This window comes from Canis lupus, chromosome 7, assembly GCF_011100685.1.
Source record: "Canis lupus familiaris isolate Mischka breed German Shepherd chromosome 7, alternate assembly UU_Cfam_GSD_1.0, whole genome shotgun sequence".
NCBI classification, from domain to species: domain Eukaryota; kingdom Metazoa; phylum Chordata; class Mammalia; order Carnivora; family Canidae; genus Canis; species Canis lupus.
Window position 1 is genome coordinate 26,390,338 of NC_049228.1, and position 15,810 is coordinate 26,406,147.

The 15,810-nt window shown below is 39.9% G+C and overlaps 1 pseudogene; it reads right to left on the reverse strand.

Annotated features, from left to right (window-relative positions):
- Positions 1-11,128: 11,128 nt before the first annotated feature.
- On the reverse strand, positions 11,129-11,228 carry LOC119872717 (annotated as a pseudogene).
- Positions 11,229-15,810: the final 4,582 nt, after the last annotated feature.

The window sequence follows — 15,810 nt, forward strand, 5'->3', positions numbered from 1 at the left end:
TAAATGCTACTTATCTTTTCTTTATTTTTAACTCTTGTTCAAATACATGATTTTCTCATCGTTAGCTTGCCCTCTGCTCCCGTTTTAATTCCATGGCTATGTCCAGAATGAAAAAAGCCAAAGGGAAAAATAGACTGACTTGAGTTACATGAGCCTAGTTTTCCTTTGGCTAGAGCTGGTCTGACCTCCTGGTTCTGCTGAATGACCTTGAGCTATCACTTTCCTGATCAGTGTGCAACAGGATGGCATTTCTAACCACAAGAACATTTAAAGGATTAATTGTGCCCCCCCTCCCCAGCATTCTTAGAAAATGTAAAGGCAATTAGTTATTACTTATCCAGTACTGGCTAGTTTAAAAGACAGGGCCTGCATTGTCTAGATTATGAAAAGCCTTAGATCCCTTACCTCTAAGAACCATAATCAGCTTAAAAAGACCTGAAACTGTGACTGCTCAGAATTTCCAGTTGAGGATCAGAGCTGGTGCTGTGGTTGCTCACAGGAAATAAAGCAGGATCAGGTAACAGCCTCAAAGACCCAGGTCACCAGAGAATGTGACTCCTGACCTTCTCTTAAAGGAAACCTGAGAATGGAAAATGATAAAGAAGAATCCCAGGCCCTCAAGTATGAAGGTATAGAAATGAGGTGAGAGGTAAGAAAATTACAGATTTTTTCCCCTCTATTTCTGTCTTCAGCTCTTTATTTTTACTGATCTTCCTAGGTTATTTCATGTTTAAGCCTCCTCTATTCTAAAGACAGAAGACATTTTTTGGAATACCTTCTCTGTGTTATATGCTGGAGATACCTTGAGGAAAAAGATATCATTTCTTCCCCCTAAGGAGCATATAGTCCATGGGGGAGAAAGAGAAGGAAAGAATGCCAATAGTATATTAAGAAACATGATGCAGTAGAACATGGATATATAAGGACTTGTGGAGGGGTTCCTAATCTACTCTAGTCATGTTAGGGGACACTTCCTGGAAAAGGTGATATCTGGGCTAATTTAGGGACAAATAGATATTATCCAGACAAATGAGTGGGGAAATAGTATCTCAAGAAGAAGAAAGAGAACACATATAGAGAGATGTAAGAGAAGAAGAAACTTTGAGGAGCTCTAAGTAAAGCTACACTTAGGATTTCATCAGGGAGGAGTGGCAGGAGATGAGTAAGTGGAGACCAGCCTTGGAATGTTCTGGGATGTAAGATATGCTAAAGAACTTGCAGTTTAGCTAGGGGAATAACAAGGAACCATTGACTTATTTTAAGCAGGAAAATGGCCTCATTAGAGTTGTGACTTATAAAGCATTTTAAAATAAGAATAGTAAGATTAGTTGATTGTTGACTGCTTATGATGTGCCAGGCAAATCTGGGACATTTTTTTTTTTTATATAATGCATGTCAATCTCACAACAGCTTGTCCAAAGCCATATGGCAGCAATAAGGGCAGGGTACAAACCCAGCCAGGCCACCATCAGAGACTCTGCTTTCAACCACTAAGCTACAAACATATCCCATGTAGTTGTTTCTCAATCACAAACAGAATGTAATTCTCATTGCTTATCTTTTTATTGTTGTTCTGCAATTTTAAGCCAGCAAACCCCAACAATTCCCATGTATACACAAGAGGTCTTGCTTTTTGAAAAACCCCAGTTTTCAATTATAAAAGGTCTAGGGGGTTTACAAATTGGAAGGAATGCACAGAGAAATTCATGTTGACTAGACTGTTTTGGCCTAGTGGTGATCATGTGACTTCTCAGTGAAGATAACTCTGCAAGACATTTCCCTTTGTTTTAATTCTGAGCTTTGCTGGGAATCCCCAGGAATCCCTATCCTATGCTCAGTTTCTGGATCCCAGAATGAATTACTCCTCCTTGTCTCTATTATTTCACTTGGAGCCAGTTTTTTTTTGGAATCAAATTCTCAGTTAACAAGGAGCAAAATTAAGAAAAATCAAATCAGAGTTAAATGAGGGATAGTCAAAAAGTAAAGAGAAAGCTTTCTTTCATTCCTGGAAGACTAATCTTACACCTTTAGGAAGCCCCAGATTATGCATAGCTCCTGAAATAGGCTCTCAAATAATCAAATGTTACTTTTATTTTGTCATCAACCAAAACTTACAAGCACCTGCTCTGTGCCAGGCACTATGCGGGTGAGCTATAGAGAGATACTAAGTATGGTTTCCTCTTCATGCCTAATGGAGTCGCTCAGAGTCAGTCAGTCACTGGTACTTTTACAATGTTGGTGTTTATCATCTTCATCTCCCTGAATACCTCCATCTCATCCATGACTCTTGCAACAGGCATTTTTGACTTGTAGGAAATTGTAAGACACTCCTTTCCCTGAAATGGTCCAGTTCTAGATAGCCACTCTAGTCCAGGGAGATGAGACATGGTTCCCGACATGGGTCATCTGGCTGAACCAGTTCTTACCAATTCATTACTTAACTTTCTCATTTGACTAACAAGTGACTAGGCACACTCTAGCCTGTGATGCTGTTATTTGGGAGTAACTCCCTACTTGGGAGTTACTGGGCTGGTGCCATTTCGTTTTTTTTCTTTTTTTTTTAATTTACTTAATTTTAATTTTTATTTTTTTAGTATTCTCTACACTCAACGTGGGACTTGAACTCACAACCCTGAGATCAAGAGTCACATGCACCTTGGACTGAGCCAGCCAGGCACAATAGGCTGTGGCCATTTTCTAAAGGGAAAAGTGACGAGTTTTTATTTCAAGTCATCAGGAAGGAATATTACTTTAAGCATTGTACACAGAAATATCTCTAAAAGAAATGTCAGCCCTTTGGAAAATCTCTGAAAAGCCCAGCTATGTGACCATAAGCCAACTCCATCCCTTTCCCAAACATGCAAATTTCTCCTTGGGAAAGTATAAGTTAGAAGGGCCCAAATGCAATGCTTGAGGAACAGTTGTCATGGAAACAAAGCTGGGGCATGAAGAGCTCATTCAGTCTCACACTCCCTCTCCCACCAGGTACTTCTCTGGAGGAAATGCTGGGCAGACACAACCTCAAAACAGAAGGGACAGTCTGTGATTAGAGAGTCCCAGATCAAAAGCTTTACCCTCTCAAAATTTTTTGGGAGAGTCCATTTTTCTCATTCCCAAATGGAGGAAGACATGGAGAGCTGTGAGGAAGGGGGTTTCAAATTCAGTTTGCATTAATTTTTTATTAACTCCACTAACAACACCTTCTCCTATTCTTTCTCTTCTTTCTCTCCTTTGTCCGTCTACTCTGCTTATTTCCTACTTCATCCTGACCATCCCCAGTACTATCTTATTGACCTCTTTTCCCAAGAGTTGACAAACCAGTTCCTCAACTATTGCCTTTGGCTCCCTGTCACTAACTGTAAGTGACAGGTCAACATTCTGAACTCTGAAGACAGCATGTGCCTTTTACAAAGAAAAGGGGGGGGCGGCCTTGTCAAAGAGATGTCAGTTTCAGCTGCTCCCAGATGCAGCACTTCATTCAGACTCTGAGGAGATCACTGACAGCATTTTTGTGTTATGCAGCAGTTGATGACACCAACTTTTACAGGTATTAAGGTTTAGTCATCTTCATCTCACCAGTGGCTAACCAGTGTTTAATACAGAGCCAGGACATAATGAGCATGTATAGTGTTGCCTGCTCAGCCCCACCCACTATCCTTGAAAATTGTGCCTCTCTTTCCCTACCCCTTCATTTATATGGAGTTGGTCATAACTGATTGCTTGATGATACGATTCCTTTCCAAGTTGGGCCAGGTGCCTGGTCCTGGATTTTGGGGCTTGGAACTATAGTGGTTGAAAGCTATACAGGTAAATATTGGAAGATGTTCATAGTCAGATTTTCTGCCACATGGAAATAGATAGTCTGTAACAGGAGAAGGCAAAAGAGCCAGGAAAAAAGAGATGGAGAATCCACACTGTATTAAGTTCCTGGCTTTAATGGTTCCTGACGTCTGCTACATCCCTGCACTTCTTGTGGTTTGGTTGCTCTGGGAGAAAATCCAGGATCCTTCAAGTGTGCTTCTATTTTTTTTTTTTCTTAAGGTATAAATTGAGTTTTTGTCACTTGTAATCAAAAGGATCTTGATTAGTCCCTGGAATTAAGCAGGCACTTTACATAAATGTTTGCTGAAATGATGAATGTGCAGTTTTTCAGCGTCCAAATTCAGAATACCGTAAGGCTTGAAAATGTTGGGAAGGCCATTTGGTTTATCCTTCATTCTAAGCGCCAATTCACAGGCACTCCAGCCAAGGATAAAGTGCTCCTAGTTTTAAAGCCCTTGGAAGGCAATTTTAACAAAGGAGATCAGAAGAGTATGGATGACCATGACATCTTGAACCTCTGCTGTTTCCTTAAAAGTACTCCTGCATTCCATTCTGTCTTGATGATTTTCCACTTATCATATTTCAACTATTATTTTAAATCTTTAATTCTTTCATCTTTTTCAATTTTTCATATCTAAAATCTATTTGTATTTCCCAAGCTTTTTTTTTTTTTTTTTTTGGTCAATAGTGTCACATATATCATTGTTCCCTGGTGATAAGAGAGAATTTCTTTTCCAGAGAATTAAAGCACCTCATCATTAAGGGACATATAATGTGAATTCTTTCATCTGGCAGACCATTTGCTGAGAGTCTTGTATAAGGCTATGCTAAAGAATAGGATACATAAATGCTATAACTAGATCTTAAATGAAAATAAATTACTCAAAGTCTAGTTTAAACCTGATATGGAATTTCATTTTTCTGAGATTGAAATAATTACAGCCATTGTCCTTATTTTCTTCATTGATTCATTCACTGATCAGTCATTCAATGAATATTTTTGAGTTTCTATTTTGGGCTGGGCTCTGGGCTTATGAAATTGAACAATGTTCATATATTCTAATGGGAGAAGACAGAAAAAAAAACAAGTTCAAAATTAATTATTTCAGATGGCATTGGATAGTGATAATTGCTATGACTAAGAGAAGCAGAAGAAAGGATTAAACATCCTAGATTGTAGGCAGGCTACTACAGATAATATAATCAAGAGGGTCTTCTCTGAGGACGTAGCATTTGAACAGAGATCTGAGTCACACAAAAGGTTGAGCTACGCAATGTCTAATGAGATAGGAGCCCTGCCAGATGGTCCAAAGAATTGGTCTAGATGGTCTCTGGGGTTCCTTCTAGGAGGAAAACTTAGAATTTCACCCTTTCCACCTAGTTTATGTTTTACAATAGCTTTTATGGTTCCTCTTCTAAACCTTTGCCAGAATCCAAAACTTCTATGTGGAGCCCAGAATTAGTCTCTAGGGAAGTTGTGTCAATAATTCAGACTCCTGGCCCCAGCAGCTTATACTCATACCTGTAGGTGCCAGGATGATCCCATGTAGCCCTCTCTCATTTCAGAAAGAGCTCAAGATGCCAGACACAGACAGGTTCTGATCTTTCAGGGGAAAAAATGACTTTGTGGAACACTAAATAGTATCTCAGTGCCATGGTTAATGTGCTATATAAACCCTAATTTCTCCATCTATAAAGTTTGTATGTATGTATGTATGTATGTATGTATGTATGTATGAGAGAGAGAGAGCATGAGCGGGAGAGAGACAGAAGAGAGGGATAAGCAGACCCCCCACTGAGCACAGGTGCCCCACAAGGCTCGATCTCAGGACCCCAAGATCATGACCTGAACTGAAGGCAAACATTTAACTGACTGAGCCACTCAGGTGCCCCTAACTTCTCCATATATAATTTTTTAAGAAATTTTTTTTAATTATTTGAGAGAGAGAGAAAGAGAGAATGCCAGCAGGGAGAGGGGCAGAGATGGAAGGAGAGGAAGAAGCAGACTTTTGGCTAACTATGGAGATGATGCAGGGCTTGAGCTCATGACCTGAGATCATGACCTGAACCAAAATCAAGAGCCAAATGTTTAACCAATGAGCCATCTAGATGCTCCTCTATCTGTAATTTTGAAGTGGTCACAATATATAAAATATTATCTTTATAAATTAAACTCACAAGAAAGAGACCATAGGCCAAATCCCTATGCAATGAAGTCTACCAGATGCCTGGTATCTTTGGGTTGCATTAGAAATACAAAATTTGACTATTGCTAGGGTTCAGAGGGCCATTACATGGGCATTGTGAACTTTGGTTCTAAAGATTTAGATTTACTTTTGCTTCTGGAGTCATCCTGATATCACTTCAAATTAAATTCTCAGATTGAGAATATTTGGGCCACTCTAGTCATGTAAACTTTGACCACTTGTATGAGTCCCAGCTTGTAGTTTAACTCCTTGGATGAGGTGTTTCTCATCCTTTCTTCACCACTGCCAAGATGGAAACATGCAAGATTTTTTGCTGTCTCTCCCTGTGTGGTGAGTTCATTTCTTGTTCTGTAGTGAATGTATAGCCCTTTGGTATCTCAGCTTTATGTAGGGGGTCTCCCATTAGATTCCTCATCTTGGGTATTTTTTCTTAATTAGTATATATAATAATGGCACATTTTTATTTGATAGCATCCTTGATTGAGTAACATCTAGTAACTAATTAGAAAGCCTAGCACTTTGGGAATAAAATATAAGGTGGGTATGTGGGATTAAGGTGGCATCGAGGGAGAAAGCCACTGAAAAGGGCCATGGGACCACATGAAGAGACTAGTTGATCATTTACAATCTGTTAGAAAAGAATCAGAATGTGACTTGACTGATAGAGTACTGTGATTACTGGCTACCATTTGGGGTCTGAATGCCTGAGGACATGGTATGACACCAGTGAGACCTTATACCCTAGGTGGCACATCAAAGGCCCAAGACCAGCTAGGAAAATGGCTCTAAGAGTTTACACTGAACTACATATGGGTCAGTGTGTGTAGACTCAAGTTCTTTTCTGAAGGGAAGTTTTCTGGGGACTCTTACCCATCATTTCTTAATTCCTTATCTCCCCTACTATATGTAAATTCCAGTAAGATCAAGAACTTTGATTTTCTTCTACATCAGCGTCTTCCAATGTTAAGAATAGTGCCTGACTCATACTAGGGGTTTAACAAATATATGTGTGATGAATGCATAGGTGATGATGTGTCACTGTTAGCACTGCCAGTGGTGTTCTGGGGGCTTAGGCTTGAGTTCACACTGCTGAGGAGGCCTGGTTACCAAGCCCAAAGCAAACAGGCAGAGGTACAGAGACACTAGAAGTAGGAGCCAAAATGTGAAGCCAAGTGGGTCAGGAAGGAGAGGAACCTGATGTGTGATTAGAGCAGGCAGATGGAAGGACACTGGAGTGCTCTGATCTGGAGAGCAGGCTTCTCTTCAGGGGAATGCTTAGGTGCCCATACGCTTGGCTTTCTTTACCAGGCTCCTTTCTCTCATTAGAGGTCTCTTTTCTTCATCCTTGTCTCTGCTCCTCATGACCAAACTTCCTTCTTTCTTCAACTCACTGCAATCCCAATTCTTTTTGAACCCCTAGTACTCTGACATTCTTACCTCTGACATCTTAATTGTATCTGGTAACTTCTTTTCACTACTTTCCTGTTTGACTTCTCTGTGGTATTCAACCCCATTGGTAACATCCTATTTCCTAAAATTCTGCTCTTGGTTTCTGGGATACTTCTCCTGGTTTCTTCTCAGTTTAATTAGAAAACTCCTCTTCCTTATCCTCTGACATTGTCCAAGCCTGCCCCCTTGGATCCCTCTCTTTACACACTACAGTACAGAACTATCTTCTTGACTTATCTCATTGATATCTGTAGCTTCAAATACTGGACTTCAGACTGCTTATTCTTAGAAATAAGCCTCCAGTCCAGGTCTCTCCTCATAGGGTCTGACCATATAGTCTGCTAGAAGGTAACAAGATTTACAAACCTTGTCTGGATTATTGCAAAACCCTCTACCTGGTCTCTTTCCAACTGGTATTTCCTCCTTTCCCTCAGCTTTTTTTCCCTCAGACCCAGTTCTAATCATGCTTTTCTCCAGCCTACTGAGTAAGGATTGCACAGCCAAGTAATGTCATAGCTGGTATTTTGTACGTGCCTTTCTGATCACATTTATCATATGGTGTTGTAATGCTTTGGTCGTATGTCTGTCTCTCTCATGAGACTATGAGTTCCAACAGAAAAGTATTTATCTATAAATCATCTTTGTAAGGTTTCCATAAAGCATAGTGCCTAGTACATAATAGGAACTCTAATATTGAATGAATGAATGAATGAATGAATGCAGATATTAGATTGGCCTGAGATACCTTCTTGTTAAATACTAACTCCTTTGAAAACCAGCACTGCTACATTTCTAACTTAATTGTCAGTTCCTTAATAAATTACCCCATTGACTCATGTAATATTCTACAAGTACAGGCACAAATAAACCTTAGACTAGCTTGGAAGGGAATTTCTAAGCATAGAAAGAACCTGAACTAAAAGCACTCCACAGTTTCAGATCCATCAGATCATACTATATTTAAAATTAACTAATAATTTATATTTATTATGAGCTCTGTGCTAAGGTGTGATACATAATTGCCCTACTTAATCCTTACAACAACCCTATGTGGTAGGTAGCCTAGTAAAATCTTGATGGATGTACCATCTTGTACATCCTTGTACCCTGGTACCATCTTGAATCAAGATGGAAGTGCCATCCTAAGGGCACTTAAGTACAGCCAACATAAGTACAGAGACCAAGCTTGTAACCTCCATGGTCCACCACCCCTTACAGGCTACCCATTTTCATTAGATCCAGTACCAACTGCTCTTTAAAATCAGCTTATGAACAATTCTTCTAGGAAAACCTCTAGCCCAGGCTAGAGATCCCTCCAACTATCCTGTGCATACCTCTATCATAGTGTTTCTAACATTTCACTGTGATTATCTGTTAGCCTACCTCTATTGCCCAATTAGATCACAAGTTTCTGAACGATTATATTCATTGTTGTATCCACAGCACCCAATATGGTGCTTGTTGTTTTATACATTTTCAGCGAATATTTATTGAATCAAAGTAAACCAATGGAGAGAAGCTCTAAGCTCACTCATGGCCCTAGGAGGCAAAGAGACCTGTTTCAGAATTGGACTCCTTCTGTTTTTCTCTTGCTTTCCAAGGATTTCTCAATATTGAAACTGATCCCATCTTTGTTTAACATAAAAATTTCATAGCCCCTGTGATAATCACTACTATGCAAAAGATAATAGTTTTTAACTCGAGTTCAATTTCTATATATCCTCACCAGCTAAAAAGACTTTGTTCAGACTTATTATTTTCTATTATGAACACAAGCATATTTTATTTATTTATTTTTTTAAAGATTTTATTTATTTATTCATGAGAGATAGAGAGAGAGAGGCAGAGGGAGAAGCAGGGAACCTGATGTGGGACTCGATCCCAGGACTCCAGGATCATGCCCTGGGCCAAAGGCAGTTGCTAAACCACTGAGCGCACTGAGCTACCAGGGAATTTCTGCATATTTTATTTTAAATGCATGTGTAGGGATGCCTGGGTGGCTCAGTCAGGTAAGTGTCTGCCTTCGGCTCAGGTCATGATACCAGGGTCCTGGGATCAAGCCACACATCAGGCTCCCTGCTCAACTAAGAGTCTGCTTCTCTTTCTTCTTCTCCTTCTGCCCCTCCACCCCTCTCTCAATGAATAAAAACTTAAAAAAGTAAATGCATGTATATATGAAAAATATTTCAGTATTGAATGCATTTCTAACCTCCCTACCCCCAGAGATCATGATATGGCTTCACTGAGAATCCCTCGGCTTCCCGGTTTTGCTCTGGCCAGACTCCCTTCCTCAGGCAGCCCCTTGCATCTTATGCAGTGACTGGGCTTTACCATCAATATCAGACTTCCAATAATGAATTCCAGCTGTTGACATTTCCAAGTACCTCCTTCCCTCTCCACACACACATCTTTACCTCTCTCTCTACTGCTGCACTCCTCTACTTTGTTAGGGCTCCAATCCTGACCAAACTAGAGCTGACAGGTGTAAGATTTGTTCACTGACTTTGCCACACTCTTGGGACTAGTCTGCTTTCCTACCCATTTACCACCCACTTCTTAAACTTCATCTAAACTGGTGGGCAAGCTTCATGCCAGGACCTGCCTCCTCTGGCTCCTCCCTGCACTATCATTCCAAAAACATGACACATTCCAATAACCTACAGGCTGAGAGAAGAGAGGCCTCTGCCTGGAGCAAGTGCATGTCATTTCCCATCCTGGGAAAACCCAACAAGGTGAGGCTTCATTTTGTTTGACTCGCAGCCAGTTTCATCCGTCAGATGACGGAGAACTCTGTGAAGAGAACTGCTATTTTGAATATAACCTTTAACAAGGTTGAGGTGATTGGTTGATTGGAAATCTTAGATGTTATGTTGACCAAGAAATGGACAGAAATGCCACAATCAGAGGAGAGATAGGATAGTGGAAGGTGCTTCAGTTAGCTATGTGCTCAGAAAGACTCAAGTTCAAGTTCCAATTGTGTGCTCAGAAAGACCCAAGTTCAATTCCAAAGTGTGTTCTATGTAAGTTATTTAGCCTTTGTGAGATCAACTTTCCTCACTTATATTTGGAGATAACAACCCTACCCATTTTGAAGGGTTATTGTAAAGATGAAATATGGACTCACTGTGTTGAGCGTGTGGTAGGGAACACAGTAGAAGCTCATCCAATTACCCCCTCTACTAGCATCCAGTCTGGGTTTTATAAATGGTATTTTATCAGATTTCCAAATGTTAAATGAAAACATGTGTTTGATCCCATGGTCAGAGACTAGGTGGAAATCTTTAGTGCAGTTGTATCATTTAAGATTTTTTTTTTTTTTGCCATTTGGATAATTAAATATCTTATTCTTTACAAATTAATGGGTCATGATAACAAAATAGGTTTAAAAGCCAAACAATAAAAAAATGTAATGAATGGCCCTTAAATATATAAAAACAAGTGCAATCTCATAATTAGAGATACAAATTTCAATTGTACAGAGATATTTTTCATCTCTAAAAATTATTTAAAAGTAAAAATTATTGCAGTCATTGTTGAGGCTGAGGGCAACAGGCACTTGCATACATTAGTAATGGTAATATAAATTAGAAAACTCTTATGCAGGGACATTTTTTGCAATTTTTAATAAATATACATATGAGCTTAGCTTAACAAATATGGAACACTTCAGGAATTTGCATGCCATTCTCATGCAGGGGCCAGGCTAATCTTCTCTCCTCCTTCCAATTTTAGTACATGTGCTGCTCTTACTGAGACAGATACATTTATCCTCATTATACAGCACAGGAAACCCAGACTCACAGAGGTTAAGTAATTTGACCAAAATTACACAATTACAAAACATCACAATTCTGGGTTTGTCTCTGAAATTGCATCAGCCCAATACCATAAGAATGTTATCCCATGCTTGTCAGAAGTCCTAATATTTAGTTACATATAAATTTGATGAAAAAAGAAAAATTAATAATTATTCAGTAATTGAACTTTCCTTGATAGCAGCAGTTGAAACAATGTGAAGGGGGTGGTTTTTATTTTTTATTTACTTATTTTTTATTAAAAATATTTTATTTATTTATTTATTCATGAGAGACACACACAGAGAGAGGGAGAGGAGGGAGGCAAAGACACAGGCAGAGGGAGAAGCAGGCTCCATGCAGGGAGCCTGACGTGGGACTCGATCTCCTGGGTCTCCAGGATCACGCCCTGGGCTGAGGGCGGCACTAGACCGCTGAGCCACCCAGGTTGCCCAACCAAAAATCTTTAGTTGGTGGCAAGTCAATGTGGGAGAACGAGGAGACACAGCTGCCAGAAAAACGAATTTCTTATCAGTCTGCATTTCTAATGCAGGTACTTCAGAACTCAGGAGGCTGAGAGTTCTACAGATGCATCTGGCCAGGGTGCATCTGAAGTTTCAGATTTCACTCTAGGTGCCTTCTTTTGAGTGGCACTGGGGTGGGTTTAGAGAGGGTGACTGGGCCATGTCATATTGGCCCAACAGCCTGGGGATCATAAGTCCTATGAGCAACATGGATGATGCCATCCAATATTTCAAGGGTTTTGTGCAAGAGGGACTAGCCCTGTGTAGGCAGCATCATAAAAAAGAACCAGATACATATGTTACAATAAAATAAAGAAATTTTGTAAAGATGCCAGGGAAGGACTGCATTTGTTACATGGAAAGCGGTGTGTGCACCATTGATTGCTCTCCTTTCATTCTAAGAGAATGATTGTAAATTTGAGACAAAGAAAGGGGAAAAACAAGTCAAACTGCCTTGAAAGTTTAAAATGCTACCTAAGCTGGAGCATGTGTTTCTATTTGCCAGTAGCATTTCAAAAGCAAAATTTTCAAGGGCCAGAGATAAAATTTATCTTTCCACTAGATGCTTGTCCGGACTTTGCCATATTCAAGGACTGTGTTGTCCGTGATCATGAAGATAAAGCATTATGTTGATAGTTTATTAGGCTTACAATCCCAAAGCTAGATAGCCCCCCACCCCCAACCGTGACTTTTTTTTCCAGTAACTTTTTAAAGTTTTTATTTGTTTGTTTGATCTTGTTTCGTTTTTGAGTCAGCAAAACATTCCCGTGGTTTAAAATTCAAAGAATAGACAAGGAAATACTATGAAATATCCTCTCCCTCTGCCAATTTCTGTCCTCCAGCCATTCAATTCTACTCCTCAGAGCCAACCAATGTTAACCAATACCTCATTGTTTCATGCACACTTTACTCTTTACCCAATTTTTTCAATGTGAGAGTCTAGGAAACAAGGGTTTCCTGATTCTTTGGCTATGTGACCTGTAGGATGCTCTCTGCTACACAGGAAGGCATGAAAGACAATCCCAAGGGGTTAGGAACAAGTATTCCTCGAAAGAGCAAACATCTACCAATGCCTAATTTCACTATTCTGCACTTTACTGGCCAGGCAGTGAAATGCCTCGCCAAAGACTTTGCAAGGGGGAGATAACATTCTGTGAGAGTAAATATGGCTATTTTTCCTCCGACCAACTTCACCGACAAGGTCACACAATTGCATCATTGTCCCTGTCCAGAGAGCTGGGCAGTTGGTGCTACGGAAAATCGTATTGCTGATATCACTGGGGATTTATAGCAGAGAGTAACTCAAGCTTAATTACATATTGGCCTTTCATTTATGTCTAGATGTGTTATTTCTCCAGTTGAAATAAGTTCCTAATACCTAAACCCTTTTTACCTTCCTTGCCGGTCATCGAGGGAATTCAGCTCCTACTTTCTCATATTGCTTATCAACCTAGGAATGGACTTTTCTTCTAAATATCTTTCAATTATGCATCTGGGTAGCTCCTGTGGAGATATGCTGTCAACATGAGATACCGTTCTCGTCCTCATTAAGCTATGCCCTTTTCTAGAGAGATAAGAATTACACATATGAAACAGAGACTGTAATTTAAATAAAGTGGTAAATTAAGGGTGGCTTGAGGGAGACATGGTTAAAACAAGATTAATCATCCTGTTTTCTCTAGAGGTTAAATTTTATCCATTTCTAAATTCTCTATCTTGATAACACCTCTTGGTTAAGGCTTTAGTTTACAGGTTTATTAATATTAGAAACAAATTCTGTGCTTCCTCCTTTTCTTCTATATTCTGGAAATTTTCTATATTCTATTGGGTGATACCCTCCTCACCCCTAAGACCACCTTCAACCTGAGTAACTACACCCAAACAAGACATTCCAAATAGAGCTTTTCTTAGGAGGGGAAAATGCAGTTCTGCCAACTTTGTTTTTTTTCTTTTTTAACATTTTATTTACTTATTTATGAGAGACACAGAGAGAGATAGGCAGAGACACAGGCAGAGGGAGAGGCAGGCTCCCTGTGGGGAACCTGATGTGGGACTCAATCCTGAGACCCCGAATCACAACCTGAGCCAAAGGCGGACGCTCAACCCCTGAGCCACTCAGGGGCTCTTGCCAACTCTGTTCTATGTCTACTATTTGGAGTTCTTGGTTCTCGGTTCTTGGTTATGCAAGAAGCTGAGTGGCTCTGATGTGTATTACCATGAGCTTTGACTGTCAAGGGCCAGGAAGAAGATAAGTACCCCTGAACAGAGCACATGACAGTAAAGGCCTATAGGACTTCCCAAGGTTAAACTGGGGACTGGAAGTGACAATGGACTTGATATATGCCTGATTTCTTTTTAAAAGATCTAGCATGGATTTTCCTCAACATAACATTTTTCTCCATTTTGACAGGAAAGAAATTGTTCTGATTCACTGGTTTTTAAGTTCCCTGTTAAGATGAAGGATAGAGAGTAGTTTGCAGATTTTTATTTTAACAAGAGTTATTTTTAAAACAGCAAAACCAAGCATTAGCTTTAAATTAAAAAAAAATCTACCTAAGGTTATTCATTAAAAAAAATTAATCTGAACTCTACATGATTTTGACCTGGGAATAACATTATGAGCAGCTTTTTATAGTGAAGAGATTGTCTGGGCCCATTTATGAGAGGTTTTTGGATGAAGCTTAGGAACGCACAGTAGGTAAAGTAATAAGTGACAAGTCCACATTATTACCTCCAAGGATCCAAATCAGCACAGAAAAAAGTCTGCATGGGCAGCCTGGGTGGCTCAGCGGTTTAGCGCCACCTTCAGCCCAGGGCCTGATGCTGGAGACCCGGAATCGGGTCCCACGTCGGGCTCCCAGCATGGAGCCTGCTTCTCCCTCTGCCTGTGTCTCTCTGCCTCTCTCTCTGTGTCTCTCATGAATAAATGAATAAAATCTTAAAAAAAAAAAAAGAAAAAAGAAAGAAGAAAAAGCCTGCATCAATATGATGGCAGAGTCAACCATTTGACCCTATAGCACAAAGAAAAATGAAATTTGGTGTGCTTAAGATGATTTCTTACTTACATTACTAATGGTGAAAAAAAATCAGGCAGCATCCACATAGATTTCTTTGCAAGTTTATATTGAAATGGTGGCATGGGCTTGGCCATGTGGAGTAGGCTGTCAAGGGCTGGACTTCCTAACCTTGGCCATTCACCCTCAGTGCCACTACTCTCCAGGATGTGGTTAAGCAAGGAGTAAAGTAAAAAGGAAATTCGCCAGCTAGCTAACTGTTCAACAAAGCTGCTGATGGGACGTCACTGGTATGCCAAGGTCACAATGAGTCCAGGTTTACACCTCAGATTCTGGGAAATGAGTTCATACCAACCAAGAGCAAATAAACTAACAAGCATCCATATAGAGAATGGAGAGTCCGGAGGGAATGAGAGTTCTTGTGCCAACCAGTCAACTCACTCTATTTTCACCAGGGCACTATTTGAGAAACCAAATTAAGGTTGTTAAGTAAACAATGTGAGCAAAAGGAGACAAAGGATGCTGAAAGTTAATATAACTGCACTTGGAAAACCTGCTACTGCCTTCTTTCGAAGATCTCCGCCAAGAGACCAGAGTACTTGGGTGAGTGAATTTAAACATCCTGGCAGCCCTTTCCTGGCAAGGCCAAGGATGGGAGGGTATATCATGTGCATCAGAAGTTCTCAAAGTATAGTCTGGGGACCCCTGGGGGGTTTCTGAAATCCTTTTTGGGGTGTCTGTGAGGTCAAAATTATTTTCATAATAATACTAAGATGTTATTGTACTTGTTACTTTCCTTCTCTCCCAAAGCTACAGTGGAGTTTCCAGAGGTTATATAACATGTTATAATGTCATCACTTTGACAGCTACCGAAGGGTGTGCTTGGGTATTGCTGTGTTTAACATTTTCTCCATTTTAATTTCTAATGTAATAAATAACAGTAGATACAATCCATATTTTAAAAATATCTTTAGGGAGGCACCTGGGTGGCTCAATCAAT